The sequence below is a fragment of the Acomys russatus genome, chromosome 12 (assembly GCF_903995435.1).
Source record: "Acomys russatus chromosome 12, mAcoRus1.1, whole genome shotgun sequence".
NCBI classification, from domain to species: Eukaryota; Metazoa; Chordata; class Mammalia; order Rodentia; family Muridae; genus Acomys; species Acomys russatus.
The window spans coordinates 7,751,063-7,774,645 of record NC_067148.1 but is presented as its reverse complement, the minus strand read 5'-3'; the positions used below and the strand labels follow the sequence as shown (position 1 = coordinate 7,774,645).

Below are 23,583 nucleotides of genomic sequence, written 5' to 3'. Positions count from 1 at the left end.
AATTAATTTTCATTCTTGGCTCAACAATGCCTGTTGGCTGTCAGAGCTTGGTAAAAATCCCATCTGTTTAGTTAGGGACTAGCCTGATTGATAGTGAAGGACTGATAGGAGTTAAAGATAAACTACTGTACCCAGGAATAAATTATTTAAGTGTCCTTAGTCCTAGGTAGGAATTAAACATCTGTCTCTACATGCTATAGAGAGTAGAAAGTGAAAGTTCTTACCTCAATATGGCTAAATAATGAAAGCTCTCATGTACTTAATGTACAAGAGGATTCTCAGTGATTTTATGTTTCTTGAATTTAATCCATGTTATTTTCACTTACTAAACATAGGTCCAGGACATATTAAGTATTAACTTAATTCTGCTACCCCTGTGTATCTCATCATTCTATACTCAAGGATTTCTATCATTCAAGAAGAATTAGTTTAGTCTTGTCTTGTGTAGTTTTTGCTTTCAAAAGACTTTAAATAAGTAGCTCAAATTTACTTTCTCAAGCTATTTAAATTCTACTTTGTTAGAGACTAACATAAATGACCTTCCCCTCCTCCTTAACAGCATTGGCAGCATGTGTCTAAGTTTATAGTCATAGATATTTCAATGCACATATCTTATCTCACTTTGCCAATGTGTTCAACAAGTCTTTCAGGAATTTATGCTAGAAAGTGATTTCTGGATGAAGTGTCAGTACTGCAGAGCAAATCCCAGGCCGTATTTCCAAGGAAATTGAGTTCAACTAAAATCAGGAATGAAAGGAAGTCCTATTTTAAATTATGAACATTCAAAGATATATATCAAACAGCAAACTTCATTTTAAAAATGTTTTAAAAACTACTTGGCTTTAAGGAGAATCTGCAATACATTATCCCGACAGGTGGAGGTTCATTTGCACTCCAAATCTGTGAACCAACCAGAGCAAACTATGATGTATTTGGTCTTTTCAATATGTCCACCCGCATCAAGTACCAAACGCTAATTAGTTGATAAGGTAAAAATTTATTTAACTAACATTTATTGCTTACCTATAAGGAATTCTGAAAACATTGAAAAAATTAGATGTGCAGAGAATTCTCAACAGAGGAATATTGAAAGGCCGAGAAACAGTTGAAGAAATGCTTAACACTCTTAGTCATCAGAGAAATGCAAATCAAAATAACTGTGAGATTTCATATTACACCCATAACAATGGTTAAGATAAAAACCTCAAGTGACAGCACCTGCTGGCAAGGATGTGGAGAAAGGGGAACACTTCTTCATTGCTCGTGAGAGTGCAAACTTGTACAACCACTTTGGAAATCAATCTGCACTTTCTCAGAAAACTGGGAATAGGGCTACCTCAATGCCTAGCTATTCCATTCTTTGGAATATACCCAAAAGGTGCTCCACCACACAACAAGGACATATGCTTAACCATGTTCATGGCAGCTTTATTCATAATAGCCAGAATCTGGAAACAACCTAGATGTCCCTCAATCGAAGAATGGATTAAAAAACTGTGGTATAATTACACTATGGAATAGTGTTCAACTATTAAAAACAAGGAAATCTTGAAATTTGCAGGTGAATGGATGGAACTAGAAATGATCATACTGAGTGAGTTAACCCAAACCCAGAAAGATACACATGGTATATACTCACTTATAATTGGACACTAGCCCGACAGGGATGTCCCCTGAAAGTCTTCACTTAGCAGGAGCTTGGGATAGATGCTGGGACTCCCTAGTGGGATTCCAGGTGAGAGAGGTATGGGAGGATGTGGAAATAGAAAGATCCAGAAGGTCCTAGAAACCTACAAGAAGAACATCAAGGCTGGTGGATCTGCTCAAACTACTGTACTAACCAAGGACAAGGCATACAGTCAACCTAGAACCCCTACTCAGATCTAGCCAATGGACAACACATTCTCCACAGCTGTGTGGAGAGCAGGGACTGATTCTGACATGAACTCTGATGCCCCCTATTTGACCACTTCCCCTTGGTGAGGAGGCCTGGTGGCACTCAGAGGAAGGGTAATCAGGCTACTAGGATGAGACCTGATAGGCTGTGATCATATGGTGGAGGAGGAGGTCCCTTTCTGTCATAGACCTAGGGGAGGGGAATACGGTGAAAGAGGGAGGGAGGGGGAAATGGGAAGATACAAGTGAGAGGATAACAGTTGACATGCAATCTGAATAAATTACTTAAACATTTTTTTTTAAAGAAAAAAAATAGATGTGAAGATAGTTGAATATAAGGTAAAAGTTACTATATACTAAAAAAGGTTAAATATAAAGTGAAAGTTACTAAAGTAAATGTTTCAAAATACAAATACACTTGAAGAAGAAGGGAAGGCGGGAGGAGGAAGACCAATATGCTTGGTGGTGAGGGAGCAATTTGTGTAGCCTGTCGAGTCTCAAGCAGTAGATTAGGAGAGGGTTTCAAGCAGCAGGCAGTTCAGCAGGACAGGCTATCAAGCTTCCTTACCTTGTATGTTGGTAAACCTGCTTTTAAGTTAAGAATACCTAAGCCGGGCGTGGTGGCGCACGCCTTTAATCCCAGCACTCGGGAGGCAGAGGCAGGCAGATTGCTGTGAGTTCGAGGCCAGCCTGGTCTACAAAGTGAGTCCAGGATGGCCAACGCTACACAGAGAAACCCTGTCTCAAAAAAAAAAAAAAAAAAAAAAGAATATCTTTGCCCCTTTTCCTAGAAGGAAAGACTTCTTGGCTTTCTCCACACCCACCATGTTCTGCCATGCTCGTGTGCACCAGGTTTCCATCTTCTCTTCTGGTTTCTCCCATCATTTCCTGTAAACTTTTACCTGACCTTCAAGATTGTCTAGGGAATTATCCTTACTCCTCTGTCTCCTCCCAAAGCTTGGTCACTGCTACATTTATAAATTTAAGCCTTCTTTAAACCACCCCTTTGCCATGCCATCAATTTGTTCAAGGTTGTTACAAGTTTAAAAAATGAAATATTATTGATAACTTCTTTTTATAATGCTTGGAATAGAGAGAGTAATAGGTGTGACTGGAGGAAAAGAATAAGAGAATGGGTAAGGAATGTTACATGTATAATTTCATTATGGTTTAATGTAAAAAACTGAATACTTTTTTATATGTGTCTTTAAATGCAAGTTACTGCACATATGTGGGTGTGAGTATGAATGGAGGACAGAGGAAAAACTTAGACGTTGTTTTTCAGGTGCTGTTCACCCTTTTGTTTTTTAAACACTAAAAAACAAAGTTCACTAACCTGGAACTTGTGATCTTGGTAGGTGGATGGCCAGTGAGTTCCAGTGATCCACCTGTCTCCACATTCCCAGTGCAGAGAGTGCAAGCACACACCACCTTGAGTATCTGGATTTTAAAATTTGTGTTCTATGGATCAAATCAGGAACCTGTTTTTTCCAGGAAAGTGCCTCACAAGCAGCCATTCCCCAGCCACTATTCATTGTTTTAAAATACATTTTTAGGGGCTGAAGAGATGGTTTTGTGGTTAAAAAGTCTTGATGCTTTTGCAGGAAACCTTCAGTTCCTAGCACACACATTGGCTGGCTTATAACTGCCTTTACCTCCAATTCTGGGAAACCCAAAGCTATTTTCTGCTCTCTGCGTGCAAATATTGCATATGCAGACAGCAGTCATACAAACTGGGCAAAAAATTAAAAAGTAATTACTTGCCAGGCAGTGGTGGCTCGTGCCTTTAGTCCCAGTACTCAGGGAGGCAGAGGTAGGAAGATTACTGTGAGTTCAAGGCCAGCCTAGCCTACAAAGTGAGTCTAGGACAGCCAGGGCTACACAGAGAAACCCTGTCTCAAGGCACAAGACAAAACAAAACAAAACGAAAAAACAAAGGAAGGGAAAAAAGAAAAGGAAAAAAAAAAAAAAAAGAAAAAATCAATTACTTAAAAACATATTCTTATTTTAGTTGTTAACAGATAGTAGCTGTATATGTTTATTGGCAGTCAACTAATGTCTATATACGATGAATAGCAGTCAGATTATGGCAGCTGGGATGTCTGTCACCTGAGACAGTTATCATTTCCTCCTGTGTACGTATTTGGGACATTCAAAATTCTACTAGTTATTGTGAAGCACTCAGTTACTTGCCAGCCATGGTTAGCCAAGTGTGCCACATGTCATCAGTATGGAAAATTTTAAGTTAAAAACAATAGCTATATATTTATATAGTACACTTTGATACTTTGATATACATTGTTTTAAGTTGCATTTTCCTGTTGACTAGTGATATTGAGCAACCCACAACTGACTTAAACAAAAACCTGTAAGTGGGCAAAATTTTAAGACCTTTAATCAAAAAATATATATTCAAGTAACCACATTAAAAGATAGTCCAGGTGCTAGAGAGATGTCTCAGTGTTCAAGAACGTTTGATGCTCAACGCACTCTTTTGACCTCTACAGCCCCATACATGTACACACACACACATATAGACAAGATATTTTCATGCACAAAATAAAAATAACTCGTTTAAAAAGATGCTCAACAGAAAAAGAAAAGAACTAAAGCAAGAAAAGAAAGACAGACAGGCCGACAGAAAGACAATCTGCTCAAATTGTTTAACTGGCTTGTGTGAATGCTTTATATCTTCCAGGTTCTTGAGAATTCAGTTTAATTCTGGTGATTAATTGGACTGTAGTCATCTTTGGTTTCCCACATCCAGGAAATGATAGACAGCCAATTATGGTCAACAATTTCTGCCACTCTAGGTAGTAGCAGTAGCAGGGTTACTCACCCAGTTTAGCTGGTTGTGATTTGCTTTAGTCAGTAAAATGCAGTGAAAGTGACACTGGCATCGAGGTATTGAGTTCTTCCTTGCAAAACTCCATGAGCTCATGCGCACATGCGCACATGCGCACATCCCCACTCCCCCATCTCCCCCCCCACACAGAGGTGGAGGAGGGAGGGAGGAATGGTGTGGGTAAGGGGAGGGAGGAAGGGGCAGGTAGCGGATGGGGAGAGAGAATTCATCCTTAAAACCCAGCTGCCCTGTATATAAAGTCTACCCATGCATAATTTTAACGAATTTTTATTATCTTAGTTGACAATGTTCCCTCCATGACCTAGATACTACCTAAAAACCCAACACTCTGTTTAAGAAGCTCTCCTTTGAATTGTCTGTCAGAGTTGTTCAAAACTTTTGAAATACACACCCTGTTGCTGTTGCCTTGGTCTGGCCTCTGGAGGTGGACGGTGAATTCCTATTGCTAAAGACACCATGCCCTTCTGACACAAGGCTCAGAGTACTAAGCTGGCACTGACCCAAATGCCTCCAACATGGGGACTAGCTTCCATAGTACCAGAAGGCACCATGCAGACCTTCAAGGTAGGGAAGCAACCAAGAGTCCTACAAATGACCAACACAACACGAAAACCCAAAAGGCGCAGTAGTGGCACATACACCTTGGTAGTAACCAACATTTAACTAATTGGACTTAAGGCTCAGTAAACAAGAGGGAACTCGTGCCTGGTACTGAAAACCTTGCCAATTACACAGGGATAGTCCATTCACAGGCTTTGGAGGAGAGCCTACAATTACCACTTTACTACACCAATGTAATCTCTAACTGTACCAAACATTTGCCCTGAAACTCACAGATAAATGTAGTCTTGCACCTCATCAAGGAAACTCCTCTTGGCAACAGCCAGAGACTATCACAGGAAGTCCAATCAAAATGCAGAATTATTGTAGAACTCAGTTCCAATGGCTATATCTACGAAACAACTCCAGCAGCTACGGCTTAGGGAACAGGGCAGAAGTGTGTGTGGAATGAAAGATGCTGAGGATGAGCAGAGTTTGTTGTGAGACTGTATCCTAGTAATCTCATAAACTGCACTCACGAAGACTTCTTCTTTTTTAAAGAAGAGTTTCTTTATTCATGTTCGATTTTGAGTGCACCCACTCTCTTCTCCTCCCAGTCGCATCCTTCCACCCTCTTCCACTTTTCCCCCTCTTCCTGGAAAACGGGAGCCCTGTCCCTTACAAACTCACCCAGGCACATCCACTTGCATCAGGACTAAGCACATCCTCTTCCACTGAGGCCAGACAAGGCAGCCCAGCTAGAGGCAAGTGATCTAAAAGCAGGCAACTGAGTAGTCCATGTCAGAGATATGGCCCTGCTCCATTTGCTAGGTGACCCACATGAAGACCCAAAGGAGCAGGTGCTGACTAAACCTAGGTCCACCAGCATGACTTCTTTTTTTAAACATTTTATTAATTTATTCATATTACATCTCAATGGTTATCCCCTCCCTTGTATCCTCCCATTCCTCCCTCCCTCCCATTTTCCCCTTACTCCCTTCCCCTATGACTGTGCCTGAGGGGGACTTCCTCCCCCTGTATATGCTCATAGGGTATCAAGTCTCTTCTTGGTAGCCTGCTATCTTTCCTAAACATGAACTCAACAAGAAAAATAGACTGTCAAAGTGAAGGAGGGACCACCCACAAGGCCTCAAGACTACCCTAAGAACTACAGGCAACCCAGGAATGTTGAAAGTGGAGAAATAGTCTTCCCCCAGGAAGAGTACACCAACTGGTTATCCAATACAAATGGTCAGCTCTGAAAACACACATACCAGTAACATTCTATGGACAGAGAAGGTTACATTTAGCTTTATATATATATATATATATATACACACATATATATATGTGTGTGTGTGTACATTTATATATATATGTATATATATACACATATATATATGTGTGTGTGTACATTTATATATATATGTGTATGTGTGTATGTGTGTGTGTGTGTGTGTGTGTGTGTGCGCGCGCGCGCACGTGTACAATAATAATTAATGGAAAAGGACTGTGAAAGATCAAGACAGGGTAAAGAGAAGATTTGGAAGGAGGAAAGTCGATGGAGAAATGATATTAGTCTATTATAATCTAAAAAAGTAAAAGAAAAATCTGGAAACAAATAAACAAAACCCAAAAATTTAAGAAGCCCTTTTTGAATTGTTTGTCAGGGCTGTCCAACAGATTCCTCAACCACACAGCCTGTTGCCTTCACCCTTACCTAGTCCTCTAGTGGTGGTAGCACAAATAGGGACAGAAAAGAAACAGCAGTGCCTTGTGACCAACATGGCTTAGACACAGCACGGAATACACCTGAATGGAAAAAGATGCAAGCTTTATTGCTTTCAGCAATGCAGTGAGACTTCTCAGGGGTTCTTTCTAACCCCACAAGAGAGTGACCTTAAGGACGTTCTGTGACACGCTGCCAAAAAGACTAGAAGACTCAGATTGTACTGAATACACAACGGTTCAAAGAACACAAGAGTTTATGGAAATAGTGCTAAATTTACCCTCCTCAATAATTTCATATATGTAAATATTTAAATACTGGATGTTCTGAGAAACACGAGCCCATTGTGTAGTATAGGGAATTTATTAAATATATTTCACATAATAGAAATGAGCATGCTATTTATTTTCCGGAGGTTGCAAGTCTCTATCAGAGTTGATCTATAAACACTTGCTAATTGGATAAACTTTACTCTCCTGCCTTCTTTCACCCTCTAAGCTCTCCAACATATTTCATTCTGTGCATTAAATATAGATGTCACTAATGATATTTTTTGAAAACAAATACTATGAACTCTGTATTTACCGTATATTTAAAGCCATGCCCTTTGTGAATTGGTGACTAAGTTTTATAGGACATCCAAACAGCATCTGCAGAAAGTCATTTAGCATAAATTTATATTTTCCACCTACTAGATAATTAGAGTGTGGGGCATGCAGGGAGGAGAAGGAGAGGAAATTATCTGTCAAGACTATCTCAAGGCACTTGGCAGAGGTCCAGGTTTGGGATGAACCTGGGTAGCATCTTGTTATAAGCATTGAGAAAGTAATTTTCTTTCTGAAATTGGAAATGAATGTAATGTTCCTGAAGGGAAACATTTAGTAATAATCAATTCAAAGCACAAGGATCTCGATTCCCTTCTGTGGCTTTAGTGGAAATGTGTTAGGAACCTGGCTTCTCCACTTCCAGCCCGAGCTTGCTTCAGAGCCTGCATCAGTAGAGCCTGTGGTACCCCAGCTCCCATCTCATGATGGTCAGGGTTGAGCTGACGGGCACTGCTAAACACCTTCTGTTTCAGAAACACACAACTGACCCTTTGGTCTAACAAAGCCCTCTATAAAAAAAGAAAGGAGTCACGTTAGTGTCAGGCATGGTGGCACATGCCTGTAATTCCAGCACTTGGGAGGCTGATGCAGGAAAATTGGGATTTCAAGACCAACTTGGCCTATGCTGAGTCCTTGTATGAAAAAGTAAAATAAACAAATGAACTCCCAAATAAACAAGAAAAAATTGTTAATGTCAATATACTTTTATTTACATAATTTTTATGGTTATTTAGATATTTGAACTGAAACAAAAAAAATACGTTAACATTTGATATACTACTGTTTTGCAAAAGCATATAATGCCAATAGTAAATGATTATAATTTTAAAATGAGTATAGTAGATATCCAGAAAATTCGGCCCTATTATTACAAGCCCATTAAATAAACATGGTTCTTGGCAACTTTATTACAAATCTCATAGTTTCTACAACATCTGAAATTACCGTTTAGTGTCTTACGTAATTTTTAATGAGAGAGTGGGCATGCTTAAACAAGAGCTGTTTTACAGTGCAGATTCTCTTTTCTCCATTGGTTGCATTTTGACTATGCTGGATCTGTTGTGTGCAGCCCCACGCTGGCACCATAAGATGATTTTTTTCCCCATCTTTTTCTCTGGAAAAAGATTGCTCCCATAGCCTTCTTGACAAGCAGTCTTCCAGCTGAAATTATTTTCATAGACAGAGAAGCAAAGAAGAAATTAATTCCTCACAGGACAAGACATGTCACTGTTTGACAAGTTTAATTTGCACCGAGTTCTCTCACCAGGAGTCCTGGTTCTGCATGACAGGGCAGGCCCTTCTCCAACGCAGACCTTCAGATCTGTCAGGGCTACAGCACCAGAAACTTCTCCTCTCAGTCCTCTCAGAGAGATCACAGGCGTTCGTGTGCAGCCGAAAGACGGTCGAGCCGAGGAATTGGGAAAGGAACCAGACTGACACAAAAGAAAGAGAATAAACAACCACTTCTGGCTTCCCTTTCTTAGGGTGACAAGTTTATTACCTTTGTGAGTTGTATATGTGTCCAAATTGCATTCCTATTATTACACACACTACCCAAATTGGCTGGAGGCGAATTAAAGATTTAAGAAGACTAGTGAGACCATTAAAGTACTAGAAGACTTTATAGTGTACACACACACACACACACACACACACACACACACACACACACACACACACACAATATGCACATATGCAACATATATATGTATATATGTATGCAGCACAGATATGCATATACCAGCATATGCACAAATGCACACAAACACGTGCACACTTTTTATTCTTAGGGTGTCAAAGCTTATTTTATATTTATATATAAGAATAAAACCCCAGGATCCTCTTTTCAAACTTGAGGGGAACAAGACTTCATTTCTGTTAAATTAACCTAATTCCTAATTCTCTTGGCCCTTCATTGAAACTAGAGTGGCTTAATGACAGCTGGACACTTGGAGGGCCTGGGGGTGGAGTAGGAGAGATGACAGGATTCAAATGTCCTGTCTTCAATTTCCAACGTGGCCATTCCTAATCTCCAAAGCCATGGATGGTCTTTGCAGCGCTCAGTGGTATCTCCACGAGTGAGTGTCACAGATTCAGAGAACCAGTCTCCACTACCTGGATGTACAATGTGACCCATGCCCTCTGGGATCCTGCCATCTCCCTTTCAGGGCTCTGCTACAGGCAGCTCTGAACTTGCCTCATCGGAAAAGACCTTGCTCATGGTGGCAGGGACACCTCACATCTTCAGCACTTTCCACACTGTCTTTTCTTCTCCTGCCTTTCCTGTACTACATCCTGCCTTAATAAATAAAATAGAGAGTGACAAGGAAGACTTCCAACATCAACACTGAGAGTCTTCACATGTATGTGTACACATACCAACACACATATGCACACATGCGCACATGTAAACATAACTCTGTGTGTGTGTGTGTGTGTGTCTGTCTGTCTGTCTCACTCTCTGTTGTGGATATGGCCCACTGGAACAAAGAAAACTGAGCCACATTGTTACCCTCCCCTCACTTTTCATTCTTTGTAAGAAAATAGTCGCAAAGACATAGTATTTATCTTCAACATACAACTTTCCAAATGAAGATGTGGAAAGGGGAACCCCAATGTGTTCATTTGGCTGTTCCTGAGAAGAAGCTGTAAAGCCATTTTTCCCTTTTAAGTCAATTGCACCAATTTCAGGTGAAAAGGAAAACTCAGAAAAGAAATATCCCAGCAAAGGAATAGTCATACCAGCAAAATCTTTAGTCACAACAAAGAAAACAATCTAAAAGCTGTTTGCATATGTTTCTGACTTCCTCCTCCAACTCACACACACTTAAAAGGTGACATCCAAGAAACTCTAAGAAGGACCTGTGAACAGTTCAGTTACCAGGACATTCCTTAAATTCCCTTCCTGCATATGCACATAAGTTCAGGTTTTCATTTTCTTTTACCCTGGAATGCTGCGGTTATGAGATCTCAATCCTAACCTGATGGGCATCTCTTCTGCTTGAAGCATCATACGTTTCTAGTTAAGTCTCCAACAACCCTGGATCTTTCCACCATAACTGGGAACAGGAAAGAGAGTAAGTCAACACCATGCATTGGGGTCTTGAGCAAACTCATGTCACGGAAGCCAGTTAAGGCAACACCAAGCAATGCGAGGTCAGGATGATTATGATGTATGCGACTGAATTGGGGATGCAAGGGCACAAGTGGAAGTAAAAACACCAAAAGTTACCCCCAAAAGAAGACAGAAGAGCAAGACGATGGTGAGAGCATAAAAAGGATCATGCAACATGTAATTTAAGTGGGAAATGACAAGAAAAGGGGAGAAAAATCAATGAGCTTCTACAAAGCAAGAACGGAGGAAGAAATTTACATGTTACAGTAAAAATAATGAAGAAAAAATAATCCTGGGGTATGTAGAACTGATTAAGACCTAAAACAAAACAAAACAAAAACGTGTGTGTGTGCATATGCGTGCATGTGCGTGTGTGTATGTGTGTGTGTGTGTGTGTGTGTGTGTGTGTGTGTGTGTGTGTATAACTCAATATGGAACTTTTTGAATGCAGAGCTTTCGCTTACTCAGCCATCTTGGCTTGCTCACCTTGGGGGTCTTTCCAACAGTTTTTCTTTTTTTTTTCTTTTTTCTTTTACAATTATTTTTTTAATAATTTATTCTTGTTACATCTCAATGGTTATCTCCCCCTTGTATCCTCCCATTCTTCCCTCCCTCCCATTTTCCCCTTACTCCCCTCCCCTATGACTGTGCCTGAAGGGGATTTCCTCCCCCTGTATATGCTCATATGGTATCAAGTCTCTTCTTGGTAACCTGCTGTCCTTCCTCTGAGTGCCACCAGGTCTCCCCCTCCAGGGGACATGGTCAAATATGAGGCACCAGAGTTCATGAGAAAGTCATATCCCACTCTCCACTCAACTGTGGAGAATGTTCTGCCCATTGGCTAGATCTGGATAGGGGTTTAAAGTTTACCGCCTGTATTGTCCTTGGCTGGTGCCTTAGTTTGAGCGGGACCCCTGGGCCCAAATCTGCCTATCATAATGTTCTACTTGTAGGTTTCTAGGACCCTCTGCATCCTTCTACTTTGCTATTCTCCCATGTTTCTCTCATTTAGAGTCCCAATAGGATGTCCTCCCCTCTGTCCCAGTTTCCTGGTAAGTGAAGGCTTTCGTGGGACATGCCCCTTGGCTAGTATGCAGATATAAGTGAGTATATACCGTTTGAGTCTTTCTGCTTCTGGGTTAACTCACTCATTATGATCATTTCTAGCTCAATCCATTTGTCCACAGATGTCAGGAATTTCTTGTTTTTAATAGCTGAGTAGTATTCCATAGTGTAGGCTGGAGTTGCATGGGTCCTGGCTTCTGCATTTGGAGCGAGCTCTGCCTAGGTGGTGCAGAGGTCTCCTTTCTTCCATCTGGGCTTGGAGAAGCAAGGAACAAGGTGACAGACGAGCTTTGGAAGCAAAGAAAAGAACTTGAGATGATTCTTCAGGCAAAGCATGTGTGCAGGTACAGAAGCCAAAGCAGGAGAGGGGAGTTTGTGCGAACTGGCTTTCAGCTGCTCTGAGCGGGAGTGAGCTCATCCACTGAGAATGAGAGCCTGGAGGTCTCGGGGCATGAAAGAAGTAGGGAAGTCCTGGATAACTGTCCTGAGACTCTTATTAGAAGATCAAGAAGAGATGAGCTGCATTTTCAGTGAGGTGCACTAATAACATAATTAAACCATGGGATGAAATGTGGGCTTTAGGAAAAGGAAGTAAAGATGATTTTCCCCAATTAAAATTAATGAGATAACTTTTACCTGCACTAGTCACAATGAGCTTGCTAATAATTGCTTTAGAAGGCCAGGAATGCATTTCACCCCGTCACCTACATAGTTCAAGCAGCCCATTCTGGATTTATTCAGTTTTCTAAACCTTTTCTACTTGCCCAATGTTCTGAAAGTGAATTTAAAAAAAAAAAAAAAAAAAAAAAAAAAGAAAAAAAAAAAAAAAAAAGAAAAAGAAAATACAACCGCTAGCTGTAATGAGGCCGCCAGGAAACAAAAACCGTGTGGGAAAAAAAAAAAAAAAACCGAGAGCTTTTGGATTGTTTAATATATGGGTCCTTTTCAGGTTACCCCAAGTTAATGTTTCCACAAGCAATTATCCTAGTTGGCGTCCCCACCTAGGACTCAGGGTGGACATTAATCCTTTGGCAGCAAATGTCGTGGGAATCCCTTCCCACCTAAAGCCCTCTGAAGGTGGCTTGGATTTGCCCCTCTGTAAAGCCGCTTCCTTCTGTTTCTTTGTCTCCCATCCCCAGTGCAGTGACTCACCGCGGCCTGGTATCTTAGAGTTGGGTTTTAAGTGTGAAATGTGCGTATTTGAAGAGCAAAACTCTTATATGTGTTAATGTGTACATTGCAAGTAGGAAAAGGAGAGAGGTCGCAGAGATTCCTTTAAGGAGGTGTACCTCAGTGGCTTGTAGTAGAGTACCGCAATAGCGCAGGCAGAGCAGAGGCATGCCGGGGTGTCCAGTCAGCCTGGATCCCTTCGGCTGTAAACTGCAGCTTCCCAAGGCTGACACGGACTTTGGCATCATTCCATCCCTCCTCCTCCTCCTAGTAGTGTTAAGGACCTGGATGTCCCTGTATTCTGATTATTTTTCCTGGGTTAACTCCGAAAACCGGACAGTCTTCTCCAGACTAATCCGAAGTTGTTTTCCGGTTTTAGGAAACGCACCCCCATCAAGTCTCTCATGCTCATTTACATATTTATCTCCTTTATTAAGCTATCAGTTTGTTAAAGACAACATTCATAGCTTACTCCTTTTATACCCTCCACAGCATCTAATTTTGTTTTTAGGAAGTTATTTGCATGGCCGGTTTTTTTTTGTGATTTTTAAAATTAATTTATTCTTGTTACATCTCAATGGTTATCCCATCCCTTGTATCCTCCCATTCTTCCCTCCCTCCCATTTTCCCCTCCCCTATGACTGTTCCTGAGGGGGACCTGGTGGCACTCAGAGGAAGGACAGCAGGTTACCAAGAAGAGACTTGATACCCTATGAGGATATACATGGCCGTTATTTTTAGAAACCGAAACACAAATCCAAAATTAGAGACTTGCAGGGAGCTAAGAGCTCATGATGTCTAAAAGCTAAAAATTCATGATGTCGCCTTTGCACCTCTGGAGCTCAGCAAGTACATACTGTTGGCATATAGGTGGCCTGCCCGCTCTAGGCTGCCTAGCAACCTCTGACCTCATCACCTGCCGCCAGGTGTGTGCTGGACTATAAAAGGGCCAACCTGCCACCTTGGCTTTCTTGCACTTTCTCTAAGGGTGCCGCTTTTTGCTTCCTTTTTCTTTTTCTTTCTTTCTTTCTTTCTTTCTTCTTCCCTCCCTCCCTCCCTCTTTCCCTCCCTCCCTTCCTCCTCTCATCTCATTTTAAATCATAGCACACACCCATCATACATTTGTTTCTAATTCCATGTGGTGAAATTGAATAGGATCTTTGCAAGAAGGCCAACCAGGATGTTATTGTCCACTCTTGATGGGTCAGATCTTGTGCCCACAGGTGGCAATGAATGCACTGAACTTTATATAGTTCCCACAGTCTCAATTCACAGGGACTAGATAGAAAGGTGTTATAAATCTAAGGTAGTTATATACAGAAAAAAAATAATTCAGGCTCTTAAAGTCCTGTCTCTATTCAGCTAAAACAGCCAATGCCTTTTAACAGATGAGATGAACTTTACATATAGTGTAAGGGAAAGGTACTTTTTTTTTTTTTTTTTTTACAATATAAGTCTTTTATTGTTCCCAAAGACACTCAAATAGTATATATAATTCAGGATCTTGTTGCTGGAACTGGGCAACTTGTATCTTACTCATCAGGCTGCTGCACTGTGCCCTTTTCAGACGCATAGATACCATCCAAAAACTTGCTGATATCCTTGTTTTTAACGGTTGTGCCTTGTTGGATCAGAGCAGCTGAATTTGAAACAAGTTCAATGTCATTTCCTTCCAGGATGAATTCATCCTTCTGTGCTTGAGAGGCAGAACAAGCAACACCTGTCCTCATGCAAACCCCGCGGATATACTTTTCCCCCAAGAAATTTCGGATGTCAACCAAAGACCCGTTCTCCTGGATGACAACGTTGACGGGGAAGTGAGCATACACAGACCTCATCTTGTAGCGGAAGCCCATCGTAACGCCCTTGATCATGTTCTGCACGTGACTGCAGATGGTTCTGACAGTGGCCAGCTCCTGTCTGTTACCCCACGCAGCCTTTTCTTTTTCTTCCCAAGAAGACTCAGCTCTACGTTGATGTGATTGAAGTCCCTCTGCAGAGTTCCCCTGAGGCCCTTCACGAGGACTGTGCGCCCCCTCAGAGTGATGGTGACGTTTTCTGGGATGTCGACCATCCGGTTGCTGAGAATGGTCTTCATTCTTGCAGTAGACGGGGCAAAAAGAGTGGGAAAGGTACTTTTTAAATGTGGAATTGAAAAAAAAATAATAAATAAATGTGGAATTGACAACATAGCTGGGGTCGCTAGATGATACCGTATCGTTTGGTCAGAAGTTTTAGAATAATTCACAGAACTTATTTCCAGTCATTTCCGTGTATAACAGATTCAATAATGCCTTCAGCTGCCTTCAGCCTTTTATGTGTCATGCTACTGAGTCTCTGTAACCTACCGAGGAGCTGTGCCATTCTTCAGCACAGTGCTTAAAATGTTGATGTCAAATACAAAACAACAATAAAACAAAACAAAACAAAACAAACCCTCCCAAACCCTTGGCCTGCTTCACTTTGTTTTAAAGACAAGGGTTCGCTATGTACCCCTGGCTGGATTTGAACTCCCTCTGTGGTCCACACTGTTTTTTTTTTTCCCAAGATTTTTAAATTAATTTATTCATATTACATCTCAATGGTTATTCCATCCCTTAAACAATCCTGCTAGGTTAACCACCTGCATGCTCAGATTATAGACTTAAGAAACCATGCCTGGATCTCTGTCTTCCTTTTTCCAGTCAGTTCTAGCTTCTTGTCCATGGCGATCAGTGCTTTCTCATGGTATCAGAATGCAACTGTGTTTTATAATAGCATTTAAATTAAACTGAAATACAAAAATATAATTGGCATGGTATGTTCCAAATATAACTTAGTAATTAAGGTTCACAGCACGCACTTTTAAACACATGGCACATGTTTTCCGCCTATTGTTAAAATAACTTATTTGACAGTTATAAAAGAAAAATCCAGCAATTATCTGCTAAATGCCGAACATTTACACTATTTATTTTATATGCTGTGGTGAAGAGAACCCATCTGGGCTTACTCATGTGGAAACCAAAGTTGTAATCACTGAGAATTTAAAAATAAGCCTGTTTTCAAGCAGAATACAAACTTTTGCTGATTCTACTTCTTCCATGAAATGTACATATTTTCTGTGCTAAGGAGGCACTGCCTCTGGCCTGAATAAAGGGTTCCTATGTATACATTTTTCCAATGTGTATACATTTTCTTTCTTTCTTTTTTTTTTTTAAAAAAGATTTATTTATTATTATGTATACAGTGCTCTGCCTGCATGTACACCTGCTGGCCAGAAGAGAGCATCATGTCACATTATAGGTGGTTGTGAGCCAGCTTGTGGTTTCTGGGAATTACTCTTAGGACCTTTGGAAGTCAGTGTTCTTAACCTCTGAGCCATCTCTCCAGCCCATGTATAAATTTTCCAATCTCACTCATATTGTGATGTGACCTTTGGTTAACTGAAAAGAAAAAGAGTAAAAACACAGAACAAGTTATTCTCAGTGCTATAGTTTCTAATTTTTGTTTGTTTTCATTCATTTAGCCTAAATTAATTTTGCATGACAATCAAGGGCAGTTAAAGATTGTAATAACAAGAAATTGCTATGACTGAAATCTAACAGAAATATTCTAATTATCTGAACAGAGTCAACAGGTGAATTTAAAAAAAAAAAAAAGTAATCTGCAATGGCAATCTTAACTACTTTAGCAGAAAACGCTCAGGAACTGAATTTGTTCTTTTCAAATTACTTTCTTATCTATGAGCATAGATAATTTGGAACCACTAGGAGAGTAATGAAATCTCTGCCTTGGCAAAAGCATGGCTTCACCCTGTGTGTACTCTTACGCATGGATGCCACCCTTTGCACCTTATAATGGTGAAACACAGTTATTCTCCATAGCAACCGTAAATACCAAGTTAAGAAGCCATATGGATCTGGTCCATTTTTTTTCTCCTTCCTTTCCTTTGGTCATCCCAAAACATATCTGGAAAAGAAATTTCAAAGTGGAAATGCTATTTTTGCTTGCTTGCATAGCCCACGCTAACATTTGTTCCCACAGATGCTCTCCATTCACACACAGTGAAGGAAAATGTCTGAAACCCACTTCGACCACTGATGATGCTAACGTAAAGAACTCTCTCCACTCCCTGTAAAACTTTTATGAGATGGGTCCAGGTGCCCAACCCACGACCGCTGCGAACATGTGGCCTGGCGCTGTCTGTTAATGTGCCTTCTCGAACGTTGCTTCACTCTCTGCTCCTCTAGGACAAAGTGGGTGGGTGTCAGGAAAATGCTAATTATATAAAGATATTTTCTGGCTAGCCATTAAAGGAGTCTCATTAATGATGGCCTCAAAGAGGTATAAGCATCAATTAAAAGGCAAATGCAATTATTTTACTGACAACTTAGGTATCAAAAAATGATGCCCTTTTTGAAACTGCAGTGTTTGGGCACGAATAAACCATTTCACACTGCACATTCATTTTATTGCTTAGTACTTACAGCAGGATAAAAGTTAATGGAAATATGAAAAATGTTGAGTAAAGAATTACAGTAATTTACCAAGTAGTGTTAACTTCAGTCAGTTTTACAACTGGAATTTGTTGAAACACATCCGGATTATTTATACACAGCCAAAACTTGTTGGCTTGGTAATCAATCAAACATTACCTCTCCTGGAAGCATTTTAAAGACACCAAGCAAAAATTAAAATGTGATGAGCACAACTGCACTGAATTTTATTTCTACCGAATGTGTAACTTCCCCCAAGCTGTTAACTTTCAATAATTATTCACTGTAACACTGTCATCAAAATCAATTAAAATGGGCCCTTCTTTACATATGTGACCTGGTACAGGTGGGGAGCCTGCTTGCTTGCCTGGAAGTGTTTATCTTCCTTAAAGTGGTGGTTTAATGTTGCTGAGTTAATTAATGTGCTTACCAACTGAGCTGTAACTAAGCGACCAACGAACTGAAACCGTACTTTACAACAGCAGTGTGGAAGAACACCTGGTGACTTCTGTAGGTATCCTAACTAGGATAATTATGTTTTACTACAATGATTTTTTTTTAAGTATGTTAAAGAAAAGCTGTAGCAATTTTTGAAGAAACAGAAAGGAAAGTGTTGAGGAAAATCTAGGGATTTCTTTCTTTCTTTCTTTCTTTCTTTTTTTTTTTTTTTTTACAAAAATTTTATTTATTTTTATTTTATGTGGCTTACCTGTGTATGTGTTTGTGTGAAGGTGTCAGATCTTGGAGTTACTGACTGCTGTGAACTGCCATGGGGGTGCTGGGACTTGAACCCAGGTCCTGTGGAAGAGCAGCCAGAGCTCTCTCAAGCTCTCTAAGGATCTCTTTATTTGTAGCTTTTCAATGACTTTTTAAAAACTTGATAGATTATATTTACTTGATTGATCATTATCTGAGACTTTATTTACAATAATAATAATTTATTTTTGGTTACCTACATTTTAATTAAGATTGCTCGCATGGTCACAGGTCAGTTCTCTACTGAAAGAAGGGCTACTTACCAGTGGCAAAACCAGTCAAGGAAATGGCTCTCCTTTTATCTAAGCGGTGTTGTGTAGGTAGATGTGTGTGTGGACATCTGTGTGTGGGTAGAGGTTGCTATCAGGTGCTGGCCTCAATTGCTTCTCTACCTTATCTTCTGAGAGACAGAGAGTCTCTCACTGAGCTTGGAGCTCAGTGGTTTTCTTAGACTGGTTGGCCAGGAAGCCCCCAGGGATTATTTTGTTTTTGACTCCCCAGTTCTGACACTGTAAGTATCCACCACCCCATCCAGCTTATTTTTACAGGGGTGCTGGGGTTTGAACTTAAGTCCTGTACACCAACCGCTTTACTCACTAAACGGCCTCTCTAGTGACTTCCACTGTTCTTTTATTATATTCCTCTTGGCAAGCACAACTTGCTGCATACCAAGCAATGAAGGTTGTGGGTATTCATACGATTTATAAGGAATGAATCAGTGACCAATGACTTCAACAAATAATCACAAATATTCTCATTAAAATGTTTCCTGCTGTTGTTTCTCCTTTTATATGCCGAATTCCTTAGAGGATATTCAGATTGCTTATTTTGCTGTTTCTTCTCGCCACTGTACTGACTTATTAGCACATCCTGACTGTTCTCAGACAAACTTGGAATGTTTTTGAGATTTATCTCTCTTCATTTAAATGCTATAAGAACCCTTTTTCAAGTCTTCCTTCATAATACAGTTTTCATGACCTTTCTCAACTATGTGGCTTCACGTTAAGAAGGTCTGTGCCTTTCTCCAGCAAGAATAACCCAGAGTCCCTCCACCAGAAAATTTCAGTAGCTTTATCAAGAAGACAGGCTTGACTTATCATTGCTTTAGAAACTCTGTGTCATGGAAAGAAAGAATTTGAGAGTGTAAATGGATAAATTGAGGGTAATTTTGGCAGCCTAAGTGAGAAAGACCGTATGAGACTGACTCCACATCAACTCCCTGAAGTCTGTTATCTATACACAAATAAAGGCAGCAAGCAGGGGAGATGTGTGGGAAAGGGAAAGCATTAAGTGTGAGAAAACAGTACCGATGAAGAGTAAAGACACTAACTGTTTCTAGACAAGGCTACTCCTAAAAGGCACATGGAGGTGAGCAGGACAGAGTGGCTGCCCGGGCCTGAGGTCAGTCTTGGAGACACAGCTTTTAGCTATCTCACCACAGTAAAGGAATGCGGAAGGAATCACTCATTCTCTATGTGTTTGAAGTCTGTTACCCCTTTTCTCATTTTGTAAAAACCTATTTTTAGGATCTGAGTTTTTCAAGGGCAAGAAACACATCTGTTATGCTTTCTTGGCATGAAACCTAACACAGTAAAGGAGGGTGTTAAATAAATATTACCAGAAAAGAATAAAATGGAAGATGAACTGCAAAGATTAATTTCACCTTTGACCTACTTCTTATCCTGCTAAGTTTTCTTTATGATACTAGGTAGGAAACACTAGTTTATTTTCTATAAATTCCTGGAACTGATTCAATAGTCACAGAAATATTTTGTTTTTCTCTCCCCTTTTCCAGCCTACTTGGACTTGAAGGGCAGATATTTTAAGTGAATTCTTTACTTTGCAGGAAGATTTCTGACTGACTTTGACAAGCTGAAAAAATAAATACACCGAAAATCCCTGGGGATAAAGGAAGGATAATTTGTTTTGTGAAGGAAAATATTCAAAGGATAATGCAAAAAAGAAAAAAGTTAGCTGTACACAGATATCCACTAAAATATATTGTTTTGCCGGAGGAAGTCATAAAAGCATAGCATCTGGAGGCAACACACACTGTCTAGTGCAGTTTCTGGTATCCACATACAAACAACCCAGGACAGAGACAAGTTAGAAGAGGCATCCAAAGCGAATAGGTAATAAAGACAAAGAGAAGTTCGCTTTAAAGTTTTTTGGCCTCCAACCCTCAATCCAGCACTCACAAAGCACAGTGATATAAAGAGAATATTTTAGTGGTAAATTATATAACATGCTCTACTTTGATCTTAGTGATTATAAGGCATGAAATAAATGAAGAGAACTTGACCAGGATCCATTAAAAAAAAAAGTAGATGAAAAGTTTAGGCAATAAAATGTAAAGGGGCAATTTCAAGGATCATAATTACTAAGCTTTCAGGAGAAATGCAGCTACCAGCTTCAGGCAAACATGATTTTACAATGAGTGCTAGCCAGAGAGGATTATAACAGCTGTGACACTTACTAGGCATGAAGAATTTTCTCTCTAGACTGATAAGGGATGATTGGGGACATAAAATTTTGTAACTAATATTTAACAGAAAAATATTTACATACTTAGATCATGGATGGTATCAAACATTTGTCATTGTCAGGTTTTCAAAGATAATCTTTGATGGATCTGTCTGAAATACAACCTAACTTTGTTATATGTTTAGTCCTTGTTTCTGCTTTCTGACGCAAAGATCCTAAATCTCTTATACTTCTCTGAGTCAGAAGGATTATGCGAATCTCTCCTGTATTTGGTTTTGTACAAAGTTTGTATTTGCTTTGGGAAGTCAAAATTTCCAGTAATGGTTTAAGAATCATGTGAGCACTTCAACAAAAAAGTCCTTCCCAAGCCCCCTGGCTGACTAAATGGGGTGCATTATCTTGAATCAGCTCATTGTAAGTTGAGAAATTAAACCAATGCAAGAAGAAACAGTAAACCAATCAGTGAGAAAGTGGCATACCACAGTGGCTCCTCTTGGATTGTGGAGCCAGTGACTCTGTCTGGGTTTGTTTTCTGGCTCTTTCTCTTACTAGTTGCAGCATTGTGGAAGGAGAAAAACATGATCAGAATAGATCGTGTGAAAAACTCAATTACAAACAGGTGAAACACAGTCATTAGCCAACGAACAAGGACAAAAAACCAAACCAAACCAAACCAAACCAAAAACCAACCAACCAACCAAACAAACAAAAAACCCCAAAAACAAAACAAAACAAAAAACAGAAAACAAAAAAACAAAAAACCAAACCAAACCAAACCAAAAAAAAACAAAACAAACAAAAAAACAAAACAAACAAACAAAAAAAAACTCTGCACAAGTTAGACGCCTTTCTCTGTGCATCAAACAGATACAAAATAGAGGCAAGTGTGGCAGCATCGATGCTGTGGTTATGATGACTGAGTAATTAAGTGAGGGGAAAGTAATTGAGCATTGTAAACAGCTCTTGGCACATAGGTGTCCAATTATGACAAAAGCCGAGGATATAGAAAACCCCATTTATGAAATCAAAATTTTGCATTTATAATCTCAAATGCTTAGAAGAATGAAACTCTTTGAAACATTTTAGTGAATGTTCCTGAGAGCTTTAAAGCTTTTCAAGTGTGAAAAAAGTCATGGGACACATTTGAAACTTGTATATTTTCATTAACGCGAAAGCCATAAAATGCCCAGATTGGAAACTGGTCACTGAACTCATGCCTGAATAAAGACTAGTGCACCCCCAGCCTAGGAAGCCTGCTTGAAAAAGATGGTAGCTGTTTCCTTGACAGCAGGTCAGTACTTTTGTCTTTTCACCCCAACCCAAACGGAACATATCTAAAGGCTTTGAAGCAAACAAAGGAAAATGGGAAACTACCAAATTTAACATATATACTTCAACGTATATACTTGGCAAATAGCCTTTCAGATTGCTTATTTACGGGAAGCCAGATCTGTTTTAAAGGGGCTGTTTATGGCCCATTGTCAATTATATAATACTTGGAGTTATCCTTCCCAAGGCCAGCAATCAGGGTCCCACTTACCTTGTGTGTAAACAGTAGAGGATGGTGAAGTGGGTGGAAATGGAATAGAGGATGGGAAATTTCATCTAAATGTCAGTTCAATGAAGAGGATGCCTAAGGAGGCCAGCAGCAAATTTAAGGTTTCTCCACTCAGTTCTCACTTTCTCCAACAAAGCTTATCACCTGAAGGGCACTTCCTTAATTGGAATGGAAAGAGTATGATCATTGGGCACATCACGGAAGCGGGTGGGTTGATTCATGTTTCTCCTTGAACCAGCACTTAGAACTCTAAACTCCTTTGGTTCTCCAGCTTTTCATCTGCTGTTTTAAAGAAAGAAAGATTTATTTTAATCGTGTGTGTGTGTGTGTGTGTGTGTGTGTGTGTGTGTGTGTGTGTGACAGATAATCTTGGTTGTCAACTTGATGACATCTGGAATCAACTAAAATCTAAGCTTCTGGGTGCACTCTTGTGGGGGATTTCCTTAATCAGGTTATTTGAAGCAGGGAAGCAAGGCCCACCTGTCTGCTGATATCCCATATAAAGGAAACAGGGGAAGGAAACTTTGCTTTTAGCCTTTTTGCCCTCAGTTTCACCCCCAAGTTCATCTGTCCCATTTCTGCGGCTGGTGTCAGAGTCAACTGCTTTGGGATCCCAACACATGCTGAAGACCCACAGCTTTGCAGGAATTCTCCAGGACTCCAGCGCCAGATTGGGACTGCTGAGACATCCAGTCTCACTGACAGAACTACTGGATTCTCGGCCTCTCTGTGCTCAGACAGCCATTGTCAGACTGCCTGGACTGTAAGCCAGTCTTATAAAACATGCATGCATGCATGCACATATGCACGCACACAAGCGCATACACTTCTCACACTCATTCTTCCAGTTCTTTCCCTTCAGAGAATCCTTACTAATACTGTGTATGTGCGTGCGTGTGCGTGTGCGTGCATGCGTGCGTGCGCATGCGTGCTAGGGCACACATGTGAAGGTCAGAGGACAACTTTGTGGAGTTGGTTCTCTCCTTCCAGTTTAGTGCTTTTACCTGTTGATCCACCTCGCTAGCTCATTAAAAACGTAATTTTTAATCACCATATACTCATTGTATGTAGTATTATGTTTCATAAGGATGTTTTCAAATAAATAAATATGCCATGTATTTAATCAGACATTTCCTTCTTGTTCTCAACCCTCCTGCTCCTTTGTTCCTAAAGACATTTTACTTCTATTCTCTATTTTTAATTGTCTAGATGCATGTGTCTCTGTTGTGTGACTGCGGTTCCCATGGAGACCAGAAGAGGATTTGGAGTCTCGGGAGCTGGACTTTCAGCTGGTTGTGAGCTGCCACACATGGGTGCTGCT

The 23,583-nt window shown here is 40.2% G+C and overlaps 1 pseudogene; it reads right to left on the bottom strand.

The window, feature by feature from the left end:
* Positions 1 to 14,497: 14,497 nt before the first annotated feature.
* On the bottom strand, positions 14,498 to 15,084 carry LOC127196141 (60S ribosomal protein L9-like; annotated as a pseudogene).
* Between the last annotated feature and the right edge of the window lie 8,499 nt (positions 15,085 to 23,583).